Raw genomic sequence first — 25144 nt, forward strand, 5'->3', positions numbered from 1 at the left:
AGAAGGCCAGGCTATATCTCAGTGAGGACGGCCACAAACTAGATGGCCCCTCTGCTTCCATCATACCCTTCAGGCATGACCACAGGCCCCAAATCTCAGCCTCTTAAGAGTTTAAGAGAGGACTTGGCATCCCATATGGCAGGGAGGGAAGGAAGAAGAAAAAGAAGGAATGAAGGAATTCTTTTCTATGCAAAATTTGAAAATCAAAGAGATTTTTCCCCTTTTGGGTGAACTTTGTCAGCTCTCTTTCCCAGGGTAAATTTCATCTCTGCTAATCTCATAGGCTAATATTAAAATTAAATATGGCATACTGCTTCATATAACATTTCTCTCTATGTGGTGATTCTCAAGACTGTATATTTACCTAAGGAACTCCCACTGGAGTTTCACATTGGACCAGGTCTAACAGCCCAAGAAAAGGGGATTACTACTATTTACATATGACTTAATTACACATGCAAACTGCCTGTCCTTTAAGTATAACTCACTTTAGGCAGATGGGCACAGAGTAAGCCATCAGCTCCAAGATCTAAGAAAGATGCTTTCAATTAACTAAAGCTGTAGCACGGTAAATGATACCTTGGGAACCTCAAAGAGAAACTGCATCTTCCGAAGGGCCCCATTTATGCGAAGTGGGAGCATAATTTAGGCACTAGAAACACGCGGCTCAAAATAATTAAAGGAGAAAATGGGCTTGCAAAATAGGTTTGCTTCAGATCTGCTTCCCAGCTTTGACATGCTTTATTAGACCTAATTGAAACTGTGGGTAGATACTCAAGGAAAAAGTTTCCTAAAAGAGATAGGAAACCACATTAAATTAGAAAGGATTTAAGTATTTTCCTTTATATAGAACTCTCTGGTTTATATACAAAATCTGCAATAGTGAAACTGCAATTCTTGGAGCAATGAGTTCTAGAATGGAGGTGGTGAGATAAGACTAAGTGGCCTATCCAATTAGCAAGAACAATGCAGCAATAATTAATTAATTAATTTTAAAAGAGAGGAAGGAAGCAAAACTTTAGAACCAATAAAAAGATCAGTGGTTGTCAGGGATTCAGAGGAAGGGAGGGTTGAATAGGTGGAACACAGGTGAAAGGATTCTGTATGAGACTGTCATGGTGGATACATGACATTATACTTTTGTCAAAACCCATAAAATGTACAACACAAAGAGGGAAGCCTAATTCAACAATGGACTTTAGTTAATAAAATGTATCAATATTGGTTCATCAATCGTAAAAAAGTTACCACGCTAATGCAAGAGGTTACAACAGGGGCCACTGTGCAGGTGATGTATACAGGAGCTCAGTATTCTCTGCTCCATCTTTCTGGGAGCCAAAAAATAGTCTTAAAAATAGTCTATTACTTTTTCTTAAAAGGAGCAGGTGGGAGAAAGGGAAGATGGAAGTCAGCTGAAGTTGGGAGGCCAATAAGGAATCCAGATGGGAGAGAAAAAACATTGCAAATCGCTGCTGTTGAGGTATATTAAATGTGAGGACAAAGTCTGAAGACTAGCAGCTGGGTGCCCGCTGCATTATATTTAACTTTCCCCAGGCTTGTGCACTGCCTCTGGGACACATAAGTTCAGAATTAGGGGCCGCGCTGGGTTTGCTATATGCCTGTAATAGGGCAATAATATTTATCAATGAGTACACCTCACAATAAAGAAAAGAAAAACTATGCCTCCCTAAGATATTTGGAAGAGATCAAACTTAATATCTACTTATTGTGGCCTAAATATTGGTACTTGCGTTACGAAACAAAAACAAAATAAGGAAAATGCCTATTTACCGGTGAAGTTGAAGACCCAGTTTTGCCACATGCCCTGAATTGAAAGCAACTAGCCGGCACCTTCCCACCAGTTTTCTGATTTTCTCAAATTCTGTATAAGCTAGTGTCACTGATATATACTTGGGCCTAAAGTACCTACTCTCATTAGGCATTTTTAGAAATCTAAATTAAATACATTTGGCTTGAGCCAATGTTTCCTTTACTTTGACCTATTTTTTTTAATTTCACTGTGGAATTTATTGTAAACGCTAGAGAGCCAGTTTCTTCTATGTATTAACAATGATAGCTAACACTTACGAACAATTATAGCTAACACTGCTCTAACCAGGAGAAACAGGTAGCCAGATAATTTTTTAAATAATTCCTATTTTATTCTCACTGCAAAAGGAATCTCAAAAGAATGAGCGGTACTATATTTCCCTTTCTCTTTTCACTCCGCCTGGACACAGGGGGAGGCGTACAGGTGAGGGGGCTTTATCATCCCTCCTATTTGAGGGACAAAGGCACAGAAGTCAGCCAGGCACCTGGAAATAAGCCCCTCAACCCCAGGCTTTCGTGTGCACACAGAGACCTAGGAGGAGAGGTGCCTCCAGGTGCTTCTGCCTGGGGGAGGGAATGAAGCTCCAGATGAGGGGGAAATGGAGATGACTGAAAAGGGTGGGTTCCACAAGGGGTCAGGGCCTGTGCACTGCTCTGATGAGGCTGGACGCTAAGAACTGACGCCTGAAGAGCTGCAGTGAGAGCGCTATGCTCCGCTGACCATAAACAGCACAGCACCACCAGCCTGGGCCAGGTTACTACACTGGCACTCTTGGGTGGCAGACTTTTAGAGCTTCCCGTCTGTTTTCTGACACCTCGTATGGATGGAACTTTTATGTGATCCTGTGGTGGGGGAAGGCAACCAGGCTCTACTGCCGCTGGCCATACTGGCTCACGAGGGTCAATTGTTAAATTTTCAGGAATTTTGTGAGCCAGTTGTTAAACATGTCATCATTAAAAATTAAATCATATAAACTTACAATTAAATAAATTATATTAAGTACAAAAAGCAATAAATACTTAAAACTCACACTTCCTAAGTATTTGACTACATTGGACTATAATCTATGCTCTTGGAGTCTTTTACCTTGGCTGTACCTGAACGATAGAAATACCGTCATGGGGCCTGCTGCACACCTCTTGCCAACTCTGTGTGGAGTGATGTCACATCAGTAGCTTGGTACCAGCCTTGATGAGAGTATTTACACCATAAAAATCAGCAATCCCTACCAATCAAGCCTTGACGTTATAAGACCAGGAATCAGCAAACTATGGCCCACAGGCCAAATCTAGCCCACCACCTATTTTTCTAAATAAAGTTTTATTTGAACACAACCAGGCCCATTCCTTTATGCTTTGTCTATGGCTGCATTTCCTGCTTTTTTTATGCAACAGTGGAATTGTGTAGTTGAAACAGAGACTATATAGCCTGCAAAGTCTGAAATATTTACTACATGTTCCTTTACAGAAAAATTTTGCTGACCCCCCAGTCTAGACTTAAGGAAGTGATGGAGAAAATGTTAATAATGCAGATTAAACTTAAATATGTGTTGCATATGTGGCCTGTAGTTGTGTTTGAATAGCACAAAAAATTAAAGAAATGTTCTTCTAATATTCAAAACTATTTTCCAGTTCAGTAAAGAAGATACTTACGTCAGTGACGCTGCAAACTAATGAAGTTCCGAAACACAGCTTTACTATTTCACTGTCATATAACTCACCAATGAAAATGAAAATATCAACCAATATCTGTGTCCAAACTAGACTCAGAGACCCAGTTGTTAAATATTTTGCAACAAGAACATCACAGAATCCTGCGATTGAATTGCACAGCCTTTTGGTGGTTGGCAGGGCTTTCTGCTGTTTGGTTTTCAAAAAAAGAAAGGAATCTCACACATTTCTTGCATTCAACTGTTGTGGAGCGTATTCATAACTTGTAATATATACTCTGTCATTTAAACTTCACGACAATATGATGATGCTGGAATTATATAAACTCAATCCAATAGGTGAAGCAGAAGAGATAGAAAGGTTAAGTACCATCACATAATGGAGAAGCTAGGATTCAAACTTAGATTTATTGAAAATCTGAGTCCACTCACTTCAAATTATAGTTTTAGTAGGCGTTGTTTGAGAAAACACATCATAATTTGTTTAAAAGTAACTGAACTCAGTTATACTTTAAAGTAAATTTATATTTTATTAATTACAGTATCAGTATACATGAAAGAGTTGTATGTGAAACATTTGTTCATTCTATAGGTGATGTCTGGATTCACAAAGCCCTTGCAACAATTCAGCAGTGACCTCAGAGTTCCGCAGCCAAATGCTGGACACTCTGGAAACAATCCCTATCACTTATCTTTAGAGATCCCTCTGCTGAGAGGCCCCACCATATACTTGATCCCAGACTTCACTCCCTTCCCCATGAACTGTTGTCACTGTCCTTCTGGAACACCCACGAGCTTCCTCAGATCTCCCATCCAGCCTGGATTGCAAGGCATGGCCCCCACGTGATGTCTTTCATGCTTTGGGGACTCTCCAGGGTGGAAATGGAGGTGGAGTGGTTGCTTGCAAAGGGCTCAGCGGTGAGAGAGAGCAGACAGACAGACAGACAGACTTTCCAGGGAGTGGAAGGCAAGTCGGGGTGACCAGAGTAAAGGATTTCAGAGGGGTGGAGTAAGAGTCCCTGGGGACAGTTTTAAGCGGGTAAGTTACACAGTCTGACTCACGTTTTCTTTTGTTTTGTTTTGTTTTTGCGGTACGCGGGCCTCTCACTGTTCTGGCCTCTCCCGTTGCGGAGCACAGGCTCCGGACACAAAGGCTCAGCAGCCATGGCTCACGGGCCCAGCCACTCCGCGGCATGTGGGATCCTCCCGGACCGGGGCACGAACCCGTGTCCCCTGCATCGGCAGGCGGACTCTTAACCACTGCGCCACCAGGGAAGCCTTGTTTGTTTTTAATGAGGTCATATCTGTAATGCACTGAATCTTACCACATCCTAACCTTCACCTGACATCCAGAGAAAAGGAGGCAGGGCCCAGCCCAGAGAGTGGTTTTCTCTCTGCCAAGACCAGCCCTGGAGACCTCTGGGGAGGCCCACGCCACAGGGTGGCGGGGGGGGGGGTGCAGAGTGACCCGAAGCTTCTACAAGAGAAGCCAAGGAGGAATCTGAGTGGTCGCAGGCCCCAGCAAGTGTGCAGCCATGAGTCCACAGCCAGGGCTCGGAAGAGCAGGAACAGGTGAAGTGGAGAGTCACCTGGAGGGTCTGGGGCAAGTGGCTGAAGGAGACGCTTGCTGCTGTTAGCAGCTCTGTCTGGTGCTGTCCAAGAGCCTGGGCGGAAGGGCCGAGTGTAAAGAGACAACCTAGACAGCAATGAGAATGACATCGTCCAGAAAATCAAGTTTCTAGTTTTTCTCCTTCGCTTTCTTGGGTCATTAATAGTTGTGGTTTTGACAACAATGGACTAAGAAAACGAGAAAAACACATAATGACTTCAGTAACGCTCAAAAATTCATCAATAATTTAATTCAAGAAGGTGAACACTCTGGACAACAGCAGCATGGAGGGGGAAGCTGCAGTATTCTTTATATCTGGACCGTGTGTGATGCCAAGGCCTTGCTAGACAGAAAGCCCACGTGTCTCTGCGCAGCAGTAAAGTTCAGGTGTGTGTTCGTGTACTGCAGACAGAAGAGGAGGGCAGGGTACTCTGCCCTCAACACCGACCGCCGCCTCCCCCCAGGGAGTGCAGAAGGAAGGCAGCGAAAACGCTGAGATGCTGGGCTGCATTTTTTTGATAAGAATCTTCTTGCTTTTTTTGCCCTTGAAGTGAACAAACATCCTATCAGGAATAAATCTATGCAAGGTGCTGTGCCCTCCTCTGCCACTTTGCTTACCAATCCCCTGCTTCATCTTTATGGTCTCAACACACACTCCTAATGTTACACTAAAAACAATTTCAGGGCTTCCCTGGTGGTGCAGTTGTTGAGAGTCTGCCTGCCGATGCAGGGGACACGGGTTCGTGCCCCGGTCCGGGAAGATCCCACATGCCGCAGAGCGGCTGGGCCCATGAGCCATGTCCTCTTAGCCTGTGCGTCCGGAGCCTGTGCTCCGCAACGGGAGAAGCCACAACAATGAGAGGCCCGCGTACCACAAAAAAAAAAAAAAAAAAAAAAACAATTTCAGAAGAGTCACCAGTGATTACCTTATTGCCAAATCCTTTGGCTCCTTTTAAGTTCTTATTCTCCTTCGTTTCCATAACACTAGACTACCTACCCTTGCAACCAGGCCTCCGTCAAAAAAAAGAACAAAAAACAGAATGATCTGATGTCTACAATATGCAGATTGAAGGAGAGGCAGGAGGCCAAGACAGTATCAGTATTTCAAGTGTGTGAGTCTGAAACATGTTGCCAAAACAGAAACCGGGAAATTGGGAGGGAAACGCGGTTTGGGAGAGAGTTTAGATACGTTCAGCAGGTTCTTGGAGACAGAGAAATCCAAATCAAGGTAGGGGGCCATCTGGACAAAAGGAATTGCACAAGTCCTCAAAAACAGTGCAGCCCCACAGCGAAAAAGATAGGCCACTCTGAACTCCATCCCCTCTCCGCAGCCCAGTCCTAGCCACTGACAAACTTTGCTGAAGCACGGCTTGTTTTCTCCAGTTCAACACTGGCTCCTTGTTGACGGCCCTTTAAAGCCCTCTGCCTGGCTTCCCAGGCCCCATGAAAGCCTCTGATTTTCCCACTTGATTGGGTGCTGCACTGAGACAGCTCGCCCTGCCTTGGGCGGGGCGTCTCTCTCACCTTGAGGGGCTCCCCTTCTCTCCTGGCTGGAAGGTGGACCTGCTCCAGCCAGGTACCTTCCCATCTCAACCTTCTCCCTCATCCTCCGAGTCACATTCTTTCCCCTGCCTCTTTCTCAGGGATCTCGGGAGCACAGAGCTGATTCCTTCAGGACCATCTTCTGTTTTCCCCTCTGTTTGCCTGAGTACAGACTTTCCCCAACTATACGGGCAGGAGGGTTGCCTTTCACTACTTTTGTGATTCTCTGACACATCCTAACGTAGAGCAAGTAGGGAATACTTTTTTGGTTGATTGACTGATTGCCTAATATGTGAAAATATGCCTCAGCAAAACTAAAGAACTGATGATTTGCAGTATGAAAGGAGTTTCTGTCTGCAGAAATGAAATTATTCCTTATATATTCTTTTTTATTGTGATAAAATACAATACCATAAAGTTTCCCATTTTAAAATGTAGAGTTCAATGCCATTGAGTACATTCACATTGCTGTGCATGTACAGACATCTCCAGAGCTTTTTTCGTCTTTCCAAACTGAAATTCTGTACCCATTGAACAATAATTCTTCACTCTCCTCCCTCCCGCCCAACACACCTGGCAACCACGCTCTACTTTTTGCCTCTGTAAATTCAACTCCTCTAGGTACCTCATCTACGTGGAACCACATAGTATTTCTCCTTTTGTGACTGAGCCATTTCACTTAGCATAATGTCTTCAAGACGATTACATACTCTTTTAGCTAGCTCCAAGCTTGACTTAAAATTCATACATTTCTAAATATTTGACAACTGGTATGGGAAGAACAGTGACCACATGGAAAGAAATCAGGACCAGTCAGAACAGGTGCCAGACATAAAGGACCCAAACCCCTACCCTGATTTCAAACTGGAACTCTTGCACAGCTTCTCAAAAGCACATTTTCTTTGGAATATGAGGAAGGCCGTGTCTGAAAATAACGTAGTGGAGGAAACAGCTCCGTGCCCAGCGTGGTGTAAATTCTTTATCGTCTCATTAAATCTTCACAACAACTCAGTGAGTCACAACTGTATTATCTCCATTTTACAGATGAAAAAACCAAAGCTTAAAGAGGCCAAGTAATTTGCCCCAAATCACATCCAGGAAATACTGGAGCTGACACTCAAACTGATGTCCATCTGACCCCAGACGCCTCGCCCTTAAACACCCATCGCCCACTCCCCTGGCCCCCACCCCACCCAAGGAAAACAAAGAAATCAAATCCATGGTCCAAAAGTACGACCTGAGGAAAATGGCTTGTAGGATTTAAGTTAAGAAAAGCATGCTGAGAAGGTGACTTTAAAACCGCCTTGAGTGTATAAATTGTGATCAGACTATTAAAGTCTCTTTTAAAGAGAGAAGAACAAATGTGCTTAAAGGATAACAGAGGAATATCATTATTAGATGGGTTATCATAAAGGTTGTGAGTTCCCTTCCCCCAGAGACTGCAGGAGGAGAGGCTGGAACCTGTCTAGATCAGGCTGCCTGGAGGCAAAGAGGTGAACCAGGCGGTCTAGGGGGACTCCCCCAACATCAGAAGTCCCCGAGGTAATACTAGTAAAGCTTTTGAGTTCCTAGAAGGCTTTCTAGAAACACTAGGAAAGTGTTATAAATATGCATGTGTATTTTATCCTCTGTCACCAGTATAGTCCTACTGGGTGGGGTGCATGTCTGACACTTTCAAAATTTAAGGGGCAATGTCCCCTTTGATTACAGGGCATTCTGCAGTGAACTAACTTTCAAACTAACTCCAACTTGTATTCAAGCAGCATCTTTTAAATTCAGGCTGAGTGGCGAGTTTGCCTTGAAGTGAATATTTCACTGAACAGGAAAGATGCTAGCTTTTCATTTTAATGTCCTTCCAGCTGGTTCGATATGCATTGCCTCAGAGGCTGAGTTTGTCAAGATATGTAAACAGCAAAACCCAATGTGCTTTTCTCGGGATGGCCCGGGCTATTGAGGCAGATTAAGTCCACAGAAGGGGACTCCCAGGACATTTTACATTCAGAACTTCTTTAAGAGGAAAAATGAAACTGAGAGCGTGCCCATTCCAGGTGACAGGAAGCATCTAAACACTGCAGACATTCTTAGGGATAAATCTACGGTCAAAGGTAAGATTTTTCTAGAGCAGACATTTCACTTTTATAGTCATTCTGCCAAATTCTTTAAGCTTCTATAGCCCATGTTCAATTTCCACTCCTCTTGTGGTTGTAAAGGGACTCCAAGCAAGGTCCACATCCTCCTTCCAAGCATTTAATGTGTGAAGGGGGCTTGTCAGCCACTGCCAGGACATCTGCCTTCTCCTCTGGGTCCTCCACCTGCCCAAACATCCCCATCTGTCAGTGTGAAATCCTCAAGGCAAACGATGTTTCAAAACTACATGCTTCCTATGGCCTCTGAGATAACTTCATCTTAGGGATTATCCAGATTTTCACTGTCTAAAAATGTTATTTCCTATGTTGTAATTATGTAGACATCTGCATAGATTCAGACTGGTATTTGCTAATCTTTGTGCAAAATGGAATTGGCTCTGAAGCATTGCCATTGTGGGGGGCAAGAGGGCGCGGAAAGTAATGGAGTAATTTCTGCGACTATTGAAATGTGGAAATTCTATCTTCTACCAATGTGGTTATACTTGATCCCCAAGACGAATGTCTTCCTGGCATTTACAGAGCAACTGACGTCAATGACAGACTTCTCATCCTAGAATACAGCCTTTTTCCGGATACATTCAATGTATTGATGAAAACATAGGAAGCTTTTGAACTATTGGCTTTTTTTGATTACGAGGAGTCAGAACGCATACATACACAACCACCAGAATCAACCTTGGCAAGGCAATCTAGTTATTTCAGCTACCTTTTCAATCACTGAGGGACAGGATAGCAACCGTGAGAACAACCGATGGTGTAGAAATACAACAGTGACCATTAAGATGGACAGAAGATCAGGACAGTCAAGCCATGACCTGGCCATTCTGGTCCAGAGACCAGAATGTCTGTGACTTCTCCCAAGAAGACATTAATACATTTACATTCATGTACCAGCAAGCTGCTCAATGGCTACCATTAAAGCAACTGGATTAAATGGGTAAAGACAATCTCCCAGATATTATAAAGATAATTCACCCCAAACCCAAAGCCAATCTTAAAATCCATAGTTATTATTCATTGCGGGGATGGAGCACGGTTTCCTGGGGGACTTCTAGACTCCCAAACTGGGTGTCGTCTACTCCATTACAGCACCGTGAGTAAGTCGTGATGGTTACTATACAGTAGAAGGTGACAGGGACAAAACGGGGTGCACAAATTTGGAGACATTTCCTCTTACAGATGAACTATAAAGTTGGTATCTGCAGACCAAAGAGACATGCAAAGGCTCCTAAAATTAAAGAAAGACCCCCATAGGCTTGTAGGACATGACAGTCACCTGGCTAACGAGGTTAAATATCTAAAGAAAGAATACATCAGTCAGGACGGATGGACAGTCATGGAAACAAAGAAAGAAGAGCCCCAAGACTTGACTGACACAGGAGGGCTACCTGGTCCAGGTGCCCAACAGCCATCCGAGGGGCAGGCCAGCTTCTCTGAGAAAGATGACCAGGGCTGGTTCTCAGAGCACCTTGTTAGAAGTCCATGTTCACCTGCCATCTTCTGATTATAATGCACCTTCCCAGGTCATGAGCACATTTCAAAACACTAAATCAGCATTCTGGTCTACACATCAGCCTTTTTGAGTTTGGTTAATGTTGGTCCATCCCCGTGAGATGGAACCAGCGAAAACCGCCTGCCTCCATTTTTCAGTCTTTCCCCATTTCTCAAAACAACGAATGCATACTATTTACAAAAGTGGGTGAATATATAATACACTGTCAATTTTTATATATGAATCACTGCAATAGCACCACAAGGGCAACAATAAGAATAAAATTATTCCATCTAGGGGAGAAATGTTCAGTAAATTCACCATTTTGTCGACTTATAGGCAGTTTGAGTGCAGAGCTGGGTTTTTATCTTTTACATATTTATATTTTATGTCTATTTTGTCCTCCACAACGCCTGGCCCAGTGCTGGGTATATGGGTTTGCAAATAGGTGTTAGTTTATCAAGTGAGTAAACAGCAGCAGCTGAACGACATATTACAGCCACTGCAACTGTATGACTCAAATTAAGCCTCAAACACCAGTGGCCCCCAAGGGGGGTCCTGACTTCTAAACAGAACCCAGGCCGTCCCTGTCCCCAGAGGGCAGACAACTGGGTCACTTGTGGCATTTCTTTCAACCACATTCTCTCTGGGCTCCAGCGGAGTATGTGAAGGAGGGGAGGAGATCCTGGGGACGCAAGGGTCTGACCGTGAGCTCACCACATGCTCATCCCGGAGGCCTTCTGAGGTCACCGCTGGTATGTGGCCATCTCTGCATTTAGATGTGATTGCAAGCGGCTGCAGTGAGAAAGCATTGTCAGTTCTCTCTCCCTGTTCACTGGGCGAGAAAAGATTTTTCATTTCATACATCATTTACAACTTGCTGTTGTGATTCTAAAAAATCAGTGGGCTTTATCGAGTTAACGAGCAAGAAAAACATATTTGGTGAGCATGTTAATTTTTTGAATGTTCTGCAGAGCCCAGAACATTAGGCAACGTGCACAGGGCAACTGGGAACACCGGGGAGCCCCCCTCCCCACAAATTCATTCCACTCAGCTATGGGGGCACCTGCCTATTTACTAATAAGTCAGCAAATGCATCTTAATAGAAACTGAACAGCAAATGCGTCATTCACTTTGCATCCTCTGCATTGTCTCCACTTGGGAACATTGGGACCTTGGGCAAAAGTCACCATTGACCTGAGTTTCTCTTCCATATACCAGTCTTCACGGCAAAAGAGAGGAGCAAGTGAGTGGCTACGAGGACAAATCAGGTCAAAAGAGGAAAGAAAGCATACTGAGCCTCAGTGTTCAGGATTTTTTAAACGATATAAGGTATCTATCTAAAGAATGATGGAAAGCCTAGACACTTGGATGAAAGGGCTCCATCAGAGGGCCAAAATAAGACATTGAAATAAGTCTTAATTTATTAAAGGATCCTTTTAGAGCTCTTATTCTTATCTATCAAAATCTCTGATACTCCAGACTGGTTAAATACATCTCAGAATTAATCTGCCCATAAAACCATTGAACCAAGAGCATCACATCACATTTTACAGTTTCTGCCTTTTTTTTTTTTTTTTTTTTTTTGGCGGTGCTGCACAGCTTGCAGGATCTTAGTTCCCCAACCAGGGATCAAACCCGTGCCCCCTGCAGTGGAAGGGCAGAGTCCTAACCACTGGATGGCCAGGGAATTCCCTAGTTTCTGTCTTTGAGTTTTATCTTAAGTTAGACATTTGATCCCCAACAAGTTCATGGTGCTGACAAAACCTGCACCCAGATCCAGCAGGGCATGTGTGTATTTTCTTCATCTCTTTCCCACACACGGAAGATGAGTCGATTTGGGTCTTGTTAAAGACGGGGAGCTGTTTGAGCTATTCCACTATTAAGTGGAAATACAAAATGACAGCTGCCACTTCATGGCTTACCTCCATTCAGCATAAAATTGACAATGGCTAGGGACAATATTTTAGTATGTTATTCAATTCATTTAAAGAGAGTACATTTCTGCACCCCACCTATCATAAAGATTACCAGCCGTAAACACATACATGTACACACATAGCAAGCACACGCACACTCACACACACACACAACTCAAAACTCCCGAAAAGCCTGAATAAGGTGGAAGGCAGGGGAGGCATAAACTGGCTGTTTTCTAGATAAGACAAAATGCAAAACAGTCTATTTCAGAAAAGATACAAAAAAAGTACCACTCTTTGGGGGAGGAACATAATGTGTTTCGTTGCAGAATGTAAATCCAGGAACACTTTTGTATTTGCATTTAATGGCATTTTGTATTCTTTTCTGCTGCAGTTGTGATAAACCTCTACTTAACAAAGACCCCCAGTTTGCAGTAACTGAGACTGCAGCCAAACTATTATCTCCGGAAGACTGGGGCTCATTCACACCCTAAGAGGGGCTATATCACTGGTTCCCTGCTGAATGGTTAGGAATGTCAGTAAGAATACCTTTTTGCAAATGATTTTTGGAGAAATGGGAAGAGAGGGTTGAGAAACGTAGCCAGCATGAATGAGGCCGAGGAGACAGGACTCTCAGCACAACACCTCCGTGTGCAGCTTTAAATGCCCACCTCAGGGGTCCCCCAGGGTAGGAAGGACCACCCCACTCTCCCGCAACATGCCCGCATCCCCTCGCCTCCACAGGCTGTCCCGGGCAGGTAGGGCCAAGAGTCTGCCCTATATGAGGACCCAACAGCACGCACTACATGTCCCCCAGCACAACCCTCGTTCAGGCACAAGCAACCCCCCATCTAAACCTTAGGCTCTCTCTCTCTTCTCAGCCCAGAACAATAGATTCTGCAGGTGTACAGTGTAAAAGTAAGGTCTGGCCAGGCCACTCCAAAGGAAACCTCAAAATTCCCAACCAAACCCACACAGGTGGGGAGAAGCAGTAATAAAGCAGAGGGAAGACTCAGACAAGAGAAAGCTGCCTGGAGCTGACCTGAGTGATAAGGATGGAAGAAAACCTCCCTCCCTCTCTCACTGGAGCACTGGTCTTAAAGGCCACCTGGCCCAACAACCACAAGGCCACCCAGCTCCCAGCTAATCCCCTGCAGTGGACACACCTACGTGACCCCTGTGAGTCGCAGATTTGTGTAGTCCCCTCCCTTTGAGTGCAGGCAGGACCTGTGACGTCCTTCTGGCCCACAGAGAACAGCAGAGGTGACTGGATAATCTTTCCTGTGATTACATCACATCTTATCTCCATTCTAGCCACGGAATGAGATTCTCTTTGACTGCCTTGGTAGGCAGAATAATCCTCCCCCCACCCCAGCAAAGATGTCCACGCCCTAATTCCAGGAACTCATTACATAACAAAAGAAATTCAGCAGATGCCATTAAGATTACAGACTTCCAAGGAGATTATCCTGGATTATCTGAGTGGGCCCAATCTAATCACATAAGCCATTAAAAGCAGAGAAACTTCTCTGGCTAGAGTCAGAGAAATACTGCAGAAGAGAGGCAGGTGAGATGCAGCCAATGGGAAGTCAGAGAGATTCCCAGCATAAAAAGATTCCACACACTATTGCTGGTTCTGAGATGTAGGGGCCAAGTGCAAGGACCAGAGAAAGGTCTCTAGGAGTCAACGGTAGCCCCCAGCTGACAGCCAGCAAGGAAATGGGGACTTCAGTCCTACAACCACAAGGAACAGAATCCTGCTAAAAACCAGAGGGAATCTGGAAGCAGCTACTTCCCCAAAACCTCCAGAAAGGATCACAGCCCTTGTGATCCCAACATTCTGTGGGACCCAGAGTAGAGAAACCAATTGAGCCACGCCGTGTCCAGACTTCCGCAGAACGGAAAGCATAAAGTAATACATTGGTGCTGTTGTAAGCCACTACATTTGTGGTAGTTTGTTACAGCAGCAATAAGAACTGATACAATGGCCTTGAAGAAGTAGGCTGCCATGCTGTCAGAGCACCTGTGAAAGGGCCACATGGTAAGGAGCTGAGAGTAACCCCAACTGACAGCCACCAAGAAGATGGGACCTCAGTCCCACAACCAAGAGCAACTGAATTCTGCTAACTTTCACGTGAGCTTGAAAGAGGACCCCAAGCTCCAGATAGAAACTCGCCTGGCCTATATTATGATTGCTGCCTTGTGAGACCCCAAGCAGAGAACCCAGTTAAGCTCTGCCCACATCCTGACCCATGAAAACTGTGAGACGGTAAATGTACTAAAGTTGTGGCTCCTGGTTACACAGCTACTGGTAACTAACACACCCCCTTCCAAAACTGTGGTTTATGCTTCTTCTGGACCACCTCAGCTCAACAGCTAAACCAACAGTTACTAATTCAGGATGGGAGTGTAGAAGCTGGTGTATAACATCTTAGAGTTTAAGATAAAGATCTAACATGATTGGGCACCTATGACTTGCAAATACAGACTCTCTTATTTCCAGGAGAATTTAAATCAGCTCTCCCTAAGTCTGGACACCACACTCTGTCCTTTCCTGTTAACTACAGTACCATCCTACCTTCCAATGATGACACGGGTTCTACAATGAGGACACAAACAATAGTTAATTCCTTTTTTACAGAGTCTTGCAGGAATATTAATCTAATACTTTATTTCTAATATTGTTTTCTAAAGTATTTTATCCAGCTTGACAACAATAACAGGCAGAACCCTTTTATGTTTAAGTGACAGAAACTCCAACTCCAACAGGCTTGAACCAAAAGTAAAGATTGGAAAGTCAAGTGCAGGCAGGGCTGGCAGCTCTGGCCTCTCTCCAGCTCTGGGTTCTGCTCTCCTCTGCGTTTGCTTTTTTCTCCAGCTGGCTCTTCTCTTGTGGTAAGACGGCAGCCAGCAGCCCAGGCACCCACCCTCCTTTCACCCCAGAGGTTACAACACAAGCCCTGGGCCTGACTCTCACTGGCTCATTTGGGCCATGTCAATCCTGAACAGTCACCATGAAGAAGAGAGAATCTGCTGATGGGCTAAAGCCAGGGGCACATGTCCACTCCTAGAGCATAAGGTGAGTGGGTCCCTTGCTGTCCCTGTAGACTGAGAGTAGGGGATGGGTGATTCCCCTAAAAAAAGCTAGGGAGCAGCATCAAAAGAGGGAAAACAAACATCAGATGGGCAAAACCAACAGCTCTCTGTTCAGTGGGGCACCTTATTTATCAACTCTGACTCTAACTGGCATTGGGCAATTTTCAAACACCCAATCAATTTTCTAGGAAAAAAGCTATCTTACCATAAAGACATCCATATATGGTGTCTGGACCATACCATGTCCTGGAAGGTCCCTTCCATCTTTAGAGTCTATGATTCTAACTCTAATTGGAGCCTAACTGGAAGATATTTCTAATCTCCCAACATGAGTGTCTTTAAATTAGTTTTGAAAGGAACATTCACCTGTTTGAAAAACCAGCCCCATCACTTCCTAGGTGCCCCTCATGGGTCATCTCCTCGCCTGCTCTAAGTTCAGTCACCTGTCCTTTGGTCCACTACTACGAACACTCAGATGTGGACTCTCTGGATGTCCCTGTAAAGGTGACAGGGAGGGATGCACCAGGCGGCTGGGCAGGGTGCTGAGCCTGCACTTTCTCTACTCCCTAACCTTTGTTTTTCAAAAGCCAATTTCTTCAAACAAAGCAGTTACAGAGTCCTTAGTCAGTTGAAGTTTAAAAACAAAGATACTTTTGAGTTTTCTAAACACATACTAAAAGAAAAGGTTATTTTGGGGGGCTTCCCTGGTGGCTCAGAGGTTGAGAGTCCGCCTGCCACTGCAGGGGACACGGGTTCATGCCCAGGTCCAGGAAGATCCCACATGCTGCGGAGCAGCTAGGCCCGTGAGCCATGGCCGCTGGGCCTGCGCGTCCGGAGCCTGTGCTCCGCCAACGGGAGAGGCCACAACAGTGAGAGGCCCGCGTACCGCAAATAAATAAATTAATTAATTTAATTAAAGGTTATTTTTTAACTTTCAAAAAACACCAATGAATTCTTTTGGTGTTCAAGTACAGCCAAGCAGAATTTAGCTTTCCCCTGAGCGCTATTTTGCGACTGAGACCAGGCACCAAAATTTTTTCATGTAAAAGGATTTTCTTTCTTTCAAGAAAGAAAAGACACAGTTGGAAGAAAATGAATAAAAGAGCTAAACAGGAAAGCACTCCCAACCATGGAAGTGCCTGATGTTAGGATATCAGCAAATGGGTTGTTCAGACCTTCCCATCAGGTGTCATTTGTGGATCCAGATGATAGTTTTAGCAGAAATCACTCAAACTTCCTTGAGGTAGAACAGTCACTAAATCTTTAACCCATTTCAGAGATACATTGTACTGTTCTATTTTTAGTGCCCTGTGTCTTCTTTCGCATAAGCTGAGGAGGAGGGAACCCTTAATCTCCCGGCAAGTGAGCCATATGTGTTATTTTCTAGTACCTATGTATAATTATCGGTGTTATTTTAATAATCAATTTCAGCGGAACGGCAGGATTTGCTTCAGTTGCATTTAAATCCTAATAAAGCTCAATAAGAAGAAAATGAGAAAGAAAGAGGAAATATCGTGTGGAGGATTAACAAAACACTCCAACAAAAGGGACCTTTTTAATTTGCATGACATGATAAAGTGATAGCCTTTTGAATAGACAATTAGGCTCATAAACCTGACACACCAACGGCTTAATTCACAAACACACGTTGCCACTAATACATTTGCAGAGGAGCTGTATGCTTAACAGGATTAGGATACAGCAAATCATTCATTATTAATGGGAATCTGCATTGCCTGCGTCTTCATCCCTAGATAGACCAGTATTTAAATCAAATAGTTTAGCACAATTTCAGGAGCTTAATTCTGTACATAGATTGCCCACGGGTAGCTCTGTATTTCCTTGCACAGAACTGGGGACCTTTCCTAGGGCCACCTGCCACAGCTCCTGTTACCCAGAGGATTTAGATTCTGGAAGCTCTGTGCCTTGCCCTGTTCACCCAAAAATGAGAAGTAAACACCTGGCTGGCCCACCTGATAAGGTCATTTGCTTCCCCCAGAAGACTATAATCTGCACCAGATTCCACACACACCGTTTGCACTTCCGCTCGGATCGGCAATTCTGCAAGCGCAGGGCACACATCACAAGGGGTTTCAGACCCAACCTGGTGTAGATCAGAGGTGGAATTTATGGAGTTGTCATTTCAACAGTGTCTCAAGGGCACTGTCATCCACAGAAAGGACACAGAAGACTTCCCTCACTTGGCCTCATGGAAAAGGTGGCTTCACGGGTAGGTACCAACACGATGTGATTTGCGGGAAGGCAACAGGGAGGTTAGTCATTCTTTATTATGGAGCATCTAACTTGTGCCAAGCATAGAGTGACCAACTGTCCCAGTTTTGTGGGGACTGAAGGGTTTCTCATGGCAAGGGATTTTTAGGTTTAATCCAGAAAATTCCTGGGCACACAGGACAAGCTGGTCACCCTAGCAAGGCAATACGCTTTCCATTATTTCATAATGGAGGGTCACTGTTTCATAATGTTGATGTTATTCTCAACCATATGAGAAAGATATTCCCATTTCTAGATGTAGAAAATAAGCCCCAAAGATGTAAAACAATTTACCCAAAGTCACAACCAGGAGAGCGAGGATTCAATCCCAGATCTCTCCGAGGGCTCGGCTCAGTTCTGCTCAGGCCACCTAACACCCAGCTAAACTGAAGCGCCTTGCTGCTGCCCAGCGTCACATGCTCTACCACATGGGAAATCAAGGCTTCCGAGGTCTTCGATTAAAGCTTCAGGTGATCTGAAGACTCACCAGGCCCTTCAGCAAGGCCAAAGTCAGGGCCAATCCAATTAGCGTGTCACCTCTGGCACCAGGGCCCAGCGGAGACCATCCTCATCTGGAAGAGGGGTGAACATCAAAACCACCAGGGATATTTTCCCAAATAAAAATCTCTCCCCCGACGCCCGCCTAGTGGGGGACTTTGGTTCAACAGGTTTAGTGATGTGTGAGGCCGATAAAGACCCCAAGCCCCCCAAGGACGCACAAAGCCACAAAAGCCTCCTCGTCCTGCCTCCCTGGGCTAAGGACTTTATTCTCCAGCCCAGTTAGCCGCTGTGTCTTGTAAATGTGAATGGAGTGGGCCAGCAGGCTCCCTTCCATGATCAGATAGACCATACTGAAGGCATATTTGCGGGGAGGAAAAACATCCCAGCTCTGCTGCAAGATCTTGGATAAGTCGGTTATCTCCTGGTGCTTCCATTTCCCCGTTTGTAGCGCGTGGATGATTCTAAACCTCTCCCAGGAGAGCAGACAGGAAGTGCTGAACCCACTGACTCACGTGTTGGTTCCCATACCCCTTGCTCCGTGGCACCCCACTCAGCCTCCACCAAGATCCTGAACAAGCACATCATTTCATTTCGAAGGAGGTTCCACCCAGGGGACAGGCATCATGGAAATTTGCCCACTGGCTCTGGCCTGTGTACAACCGTCCACTTTCATTTCACTGTGCATCTCGATTATCTACTGCCTTGGAACAATAATAGTATCCTTCATTACCTCCCGGGGGCCCGTCTGGCAAGAGAGGCTTTGTTGGGTGCAACTGACAGGTGAAATCATAAACTCAAAAAAGAAGACATTCAGTGGTTGACTCCTCTCATTAAAAAAGGTGTGTTCTCTTTACAAAAAAGATTAGAGTTTTTTTTAATAGCAAGAGCACAAATTACATTAATCCTTAATTATGAGTAACAGTAAGTAGTAACATAAATGCAACCTCTAGAATCCAGAATTCTTAAGGTCATGTCCCAGATGGGAAACTTTCTAGTTTGTGGAAGAAAACAAGGTTTGATCTATGTAATTCCCTTTTCAGTCTCCTTTATCTTGGCCTCTGCAGGTCCTCAGGACTGAGTCTGAGGCCTTCTTCCTCCTTACCCAACATTTTCTCCTTAGAGGATCTCATCCACGTTCATCTTGGATCTGAACCCAGGCCTCATTTCTGAACTTCAACTGCTGATCTTGACTTAGAGGTCTGCAACCATCTCAAAGGCAGCACGCCTGTTATGGGTTGGATTATGCCTCCCCCACAAAAGTTATACTGAAGCCCTAACCCCCATTACCTCCAAATGTGACCTTATTTGGAAACAGGGTCACTGCTGATGTAAGCAGTTAAGATGAGGTCATAATGGAGTAGTGTGGCTCCTAATCAATATGACTGGGGTCCTTATAAGAAGACAGCCACGGGAAGACACAGAGATTCATGGAGAACAGCATGTGAAGACAGAGGGAGAGAGTGGAGTGATGCTGCCACCAGCCAAGGAACACCTGGGGCCACCAGGAGCTGGAAGAGGCAAGGATGGATCCTCCCTTAGAGACTTCAAAGAGAGCACAGCCCAGACAATACCTGGATGCCAGACTTCCAGGCTCCAGAAGAAAAATTAAATAAATAAATTTCTACAGTTTAAGCTTCCTGGTGTGTGGCCCTTGGTTACAGCAGTTCTAAGAAACGAACACAATGCCTGGGCCTCGATTCCAGTCCCCTCAGTAAATGGGGTCTCCTGCATTCGGCTGCACCCACCGGAAACCTGGGCAATGTCCTGGCCTGGCCGCCTCCCTCTCCCGCACCCTGTGCTTCTAGCCCAACCCAGGTCTTTCCAATCCTACATCTCCTCTTGTACCTGCCCTACCACCTCCGCCTGGGGACCACAGTGGCCACCCAACCGCTTCCCATGTCTACTTTGGCCGCAGTGGTCTCTCCTCCATGCAGTGGCCAGATAGACGCCCCCTAAACACCAGTCATGTCACGACCCTGCTTACGAATCCTCTGCAGTTTCCACTGAGGGTCAGATGACATGGCCTGTGGAGCCCTGCATGATACGGCTTCTGCTGCCCTTTCCGGCTCATCACCAGTCACTTTGTTGATTAATCGGACAACACTGGCCTTCAGGCCTTCTTTGGGGGCGGAGGGGGGGGGGTTCTCCCTGGATAACTCCCAATCACCACGGGTCTCAGCCCAAAGCCGTTTCCTAAGAGAGCCGCTCCCTGCTCTCAGCCCTCCTGCTAGAATCTCCCTTCACACCCTTCATTTTCCCCTCCCGTCATGTGTCTCAGTTCTTAGTCACATACTTATTAGTGGGGGGGGGGGTTATTTGCTGTTGCTGTTGTGGGTTTTTTTTTGTCTTTCTCTCCCTTGCTGCAGGCTCCATGTGACCAGGGAGAAAGTCCTCCCAGCGTTGGCAGAAAGGAGAACAGTGCTGGCTCCTAGGAGGTGCTCTACAAATACTGAGAAATTGTCCAACGTAAACGCCTCTCTATGCAGCACAGTGATGTGCTGACTCTCAGACCAGCACCGTCAGCCCGGCACGAACTCACCAGGTCAGAGCGGCTGGGAAACATGACGTCACCGACTGCCACCTACGGAGACACGGCTGGCCCTCTGATTTCTTGAGTTTCCACAGCTTACTGCCTGCTCCAGGCCATGGATTCCTGCCTTGGGATACTGCCTAATCGGCTCTGAAGGGTGATCTTAAGAGACTGACAGCCACCCAATGCAGGAGGCCCTGCTGGCCTCATGTCACAGGAAAGGACCAAGTTCCCACAACTGGCAACACTGGGTCTGCTCTCCTCCCTGCTGGTGAGAGCCTCTTAATCCAGCAGAAAAGAGTTCATCTTCCAAAGAAAGCCTTCTGGATAAAGCAGCGATGACTCAAAGCAGGGCATTGGTCCTACCACCCGGGATGACCGCCCAAGCTCTATGAGAACAACTTCTGGGGTCACACAGTGATTTTTAACAGTGTCACCGGAAGTAACTGGCAGGTGTGCATAACCCTCAGAACAAGAAGAGAAGCACAGCCTGAATGTCTCCTGTCTAGCAGTCATTAGAGCAGTTTCAGTGATCCATTGAGAATTAGAAAGAACTCTGGATTCTTTTTTTTTCACCAAATCTATTAAAATAAAAGAAATTTTAATTCCACCGACCTAGCAAAGAAGAGAATTCTAAGAGAGTCAGGATCTCTGTCCCCGAATTGAAGTCACTGCTCTGGTATCGATAGTGCAACACTTGTCTCTCCTCTGCTTTTCCAGGCAGAAGATCTAAACAAAGTGAGAAAAGCAAAAGCAAGAATGGGTTGATTTGCCGACTTATTTATCTGTGAAGCACTTGCAGTGATACAAGGACTTAAGCTGCAACCAAGAGCTACTCAGACTGGAATGGACGTCGCTGAGGTGATTGGCCTCAGCCTGGTGGTGGGTTCACCACCGCTGATTAGAGACCAAAGGCAGCCACCGCACAGTGCCTTCCTGTGCATGCCAGGCCGTGGCAGCTCTGGAAAGGTCTCCTTACGAACAAAACACAACTTCACTAACAGTCACTCTCTCTCTCGCACCTGTCAAATCCAGCCCCTCTCCTCCTCTCCAGCATTGCTGCCTCAGCCCCCGCCGCCAGCATCTGTGTCCTGGATTGCGACCAAGGCCCCCTGCTGGGTGCCCAGCCTCCTCGACCCCCTCCAAGTCAGACACTCTTTTCAAATATAAACCTAACACCTGTGATTTCCAAACCAAGCTATGGCTAAGGCACCTCCTTGAACTCACACTGCCACAGATTTTGAATTTTTGAAGAGATAAAGCAAATTCAACAGCTGTAGGCACTGTGCAAACTACTAGCTCAAGGAGGTTCCCCCTTTCCTCATTAGGTCACCCCACATTCCTTTTAATGACGTCTCGTCTTTGTGAAGTTGGGTTACCCAGATTGCTGTGACAAACGTAAGTACCTTGTTACGTAACCAAGAGAAATGGAAGTAGGGATTCAGCAGATGCTCCTGCACCGAGGTTCACAGAAGCACTATTCACAAGAGCCTACAGGGGGCAACAACCCAAATGTCTACCAACAGAGGCATGGTAAACAAAACGTGGTACACGCACACAATGGAACACTATTCAGCCCTAAAGAGGAATGAAGTACTAATACATGCTACAACATAGACAAACCTTGAAAGCATCATACTAAGTTAAAAACACACACACACACACACACACACACAAAAGGACAAATATTGTATGATTCCACTTTTCTGGAGTAGCTAGTCAATTTCCTAGCGTCAGAAAGGAGAATAGTGGCTGCTAGGGGCTGAGGGAGGGGAAGAATGGGGAGTTTCTGTTTAATGGGTATGAAATTTCACTTTGGAAAGATGAAAAAGTTCTCGAAATGAATGATGGTGGTGGTTGCACAACACTGTGAGTGTACTTAAAAACGGTTACAATGGTACATTTTATGTTTTGTCTATTTTACCACAAAAAAAGGAGAACCTTGCAAAAATCAATATGAAAGGGGAAACAAGGGTGGTGGTGTTCAATATGATTCCAAGGTGTGAGAAGCTATTCCATGCCCACCTAGTAAGAAATTGTGCTTAAGAAGGCAATGAAAATATTTTTTCCTTTAACTTGTGCATATTAGTTTTCAAAAGGCCACTAAGTTGCTAGAGCATAAATACTTGTTAGGCTGTTTAAATATCTACTTAATCAACTGAACTGTTAAATATTCTTCGGGCATCATGAAAAATTACTGAGATACTAGAGTGCCCTGAACCAAGACAGCCCCTATGAGGTTCACTCACCCACAGGACCAAGCCTGAATTTCATCCACACCCCCCAATTTACAGGGATTACAGGGGACAGAAGAACATGTTAAATGACACCACTGGGAAGCAGTCAGTATATCTAAACTGTGGGGAACACCACAGAACCAAAACAACATTGTCCTTCAACAAATATACTGCAGAGAAATAAAGAGATGAAGGGGGTACAGGTTATAAAAGACTTAAGAAATATCAACCAATTGCAATGTATGGACCTTATTAGATCCCAAAAAAACTGTGAAAAACATATTTTTTTACAGTTTGTTCATTTATATATGAAAATAAATTCGTGTATAGATGTGTGTGTGTATATATATATATATATATATGAAAATCGGGAAATTTAAGACTGGATGTTTAGTGTTATTTAGGAACTGTTAAGTTTGGGGTATTATAATGATATCACGGTTATTTTTTTTTAAGGAGTTCTTATCTTTCAGAGACACACATTAAAATGTTTACAGAAGAAGTGACATGATGCCAGGGACTTGCTTCAGAATAATCTAAGTGGGGGAAAGGGGGAGTCAGTGGGAGAAGAGAGAAAACCCAGCGGGCCGTGAATTGACCAGTATTGAAAGTGGGTGATGGACACACGGCGCTTCAGTTTACTACTCTCTGTGCTTCTGCATCCGCCTGCACTTTCCCGTTTCCAAAGCTAAATGCATGTCTCCTGGTGAAACCTATTTGGTGCTGCTCTCCACTCTAACTCCTTGGATGGCCCCCTGTGCTCTCGGGATAAAGTCCAACCTTGTAGGTGTGATGCCTTCTGTCTGCTCACCTCTCCGCCACACTTCCCACCAGCACATCCCAGGCTTCCTGTCCTCTCGGTGGTCCCAGTGCCTGTGCTGGCCCACTCTTCCCTCCTCCTCCTCTGGTAAACCCTCCACGTCGTACAGCATCCTCCCAGCTTCTCCTGGAGCTTTCACCACACTCCTCCCCAAGCTGCACTAGGAGCTTGTCGTCAGTGCCTCCAGAGAAACATATTTTCCCTGCAGTAGAACTTTTTAAACAGTAGTACTTCGCCTTCTCATTATCTCATTGAACTGAGGGTACAGTGCACAGTAGATACTCGATACACATTTGTTGAATGAAGAAATGAATGGCTAAACAATAAACTGAATAAATATCATTATCACTAATAGTTCTCTCCAGTGACAGTTTGCCATCTACGGAGGCCCCATTATAAAGCTTTGGTTATGGAAGAAATGGATCTTCCCTCCAACCTGAGAGGGAGAACTTGAAAAGGCATCTAGAAGAATGAAAAGGCAAGCATGTGCTGGGCCACCTCCCTGTGTCAAAAGGTGGAGGCATAAGGAATTGAGGCAACGTTACAATTCCAGAAAAGCAAGACCCTAATCGAAGTAACAGGACTAGGAAGGGTTCCCATCCGGTTATGGGAATCATGACTCCAGAGAAATCCCACCCTCACCCTCCAGACACTCACCTGACTCTGTAAGTCACTTCTCCTGGGCCCTCAGTTATCTCACTGGCCTCTTGAAAGCCTCTTTCACGCCTAACGTCTTGCAGTTCTACCCGTTTCTGGAAATCCTTCAGACATGGACAATCCTTCACTTGTTCACTATGCAATAACTAGTTACTGATCACTGATGATGCCCAAGCCCCACCAGACTGTGTGCGAGGCAGCAGGACAAATTCCAACGTGAACGTGGGTCTCACAATCTTACAGAGAAAGATAAGACAGGCATAGAAATAACTACATCGCCAAACAGAACATGATAAGTAGCGGAAAAGGGGATGCCACAAGATGCGTGGGAGCTCATAACTGAGCTAGAGTTCTTCCAGGAGGGGCGCCTTCCTTAATAAAAGAAGCGTCCCTTCGGAGGCAGCCTTGAGAGGCGGGTGGGATTTGGATTGGCGTGTCGGTTAGGATGCTTTCAGCTGCAAGGGACAGCATGCTTCAGCTGGGTTTCTAACCAGCCAAGGAATTCGTTCTCTGTGGCTGAGCCCAGGGGCAGGTGCTCTCAACATCTCAGGGTGATGGGTCCTTCCCGTCTTGCCTCCCTGCTGTGCCCAGATCATGGAGCATCCCTCCAGGGGCAACGAAGTTAAGAGGAAGAAGAGAGACCATTTGTCTGCTGTCTCTTCCTGTCGCTTGCTCTTAGGGGAAGACCATCTCCCCTGAAGACCTAGAGCCAACTTCTGGTCAAGCCACATGGCTGAAATCAATGGCAGGTCCATTCTTGAGCCGATCCTGAGCCTGCCTGGTCACCAGGGTTGGAGGGCATGCACAATGTCAGTTCCACATG

This window comes from Delphinapterus leucas, chromosome 12, assembly GCF_059928025.1.
Source record: "Delphinapterus leucas isolate spDelLeu-1000000601 "Yukka" chromosome 12, BTC_Dleu_Yukka2, whole genome shotgun sequence".
In the NCBI taxonomy this organism is placed as follows: domain Eukaryota; kingdom Metazoa; phylum Chordata; class Mammalia; order Artiodactyla; family Monodontidae; genus Delphinapterus; species Delphinapterus leucas.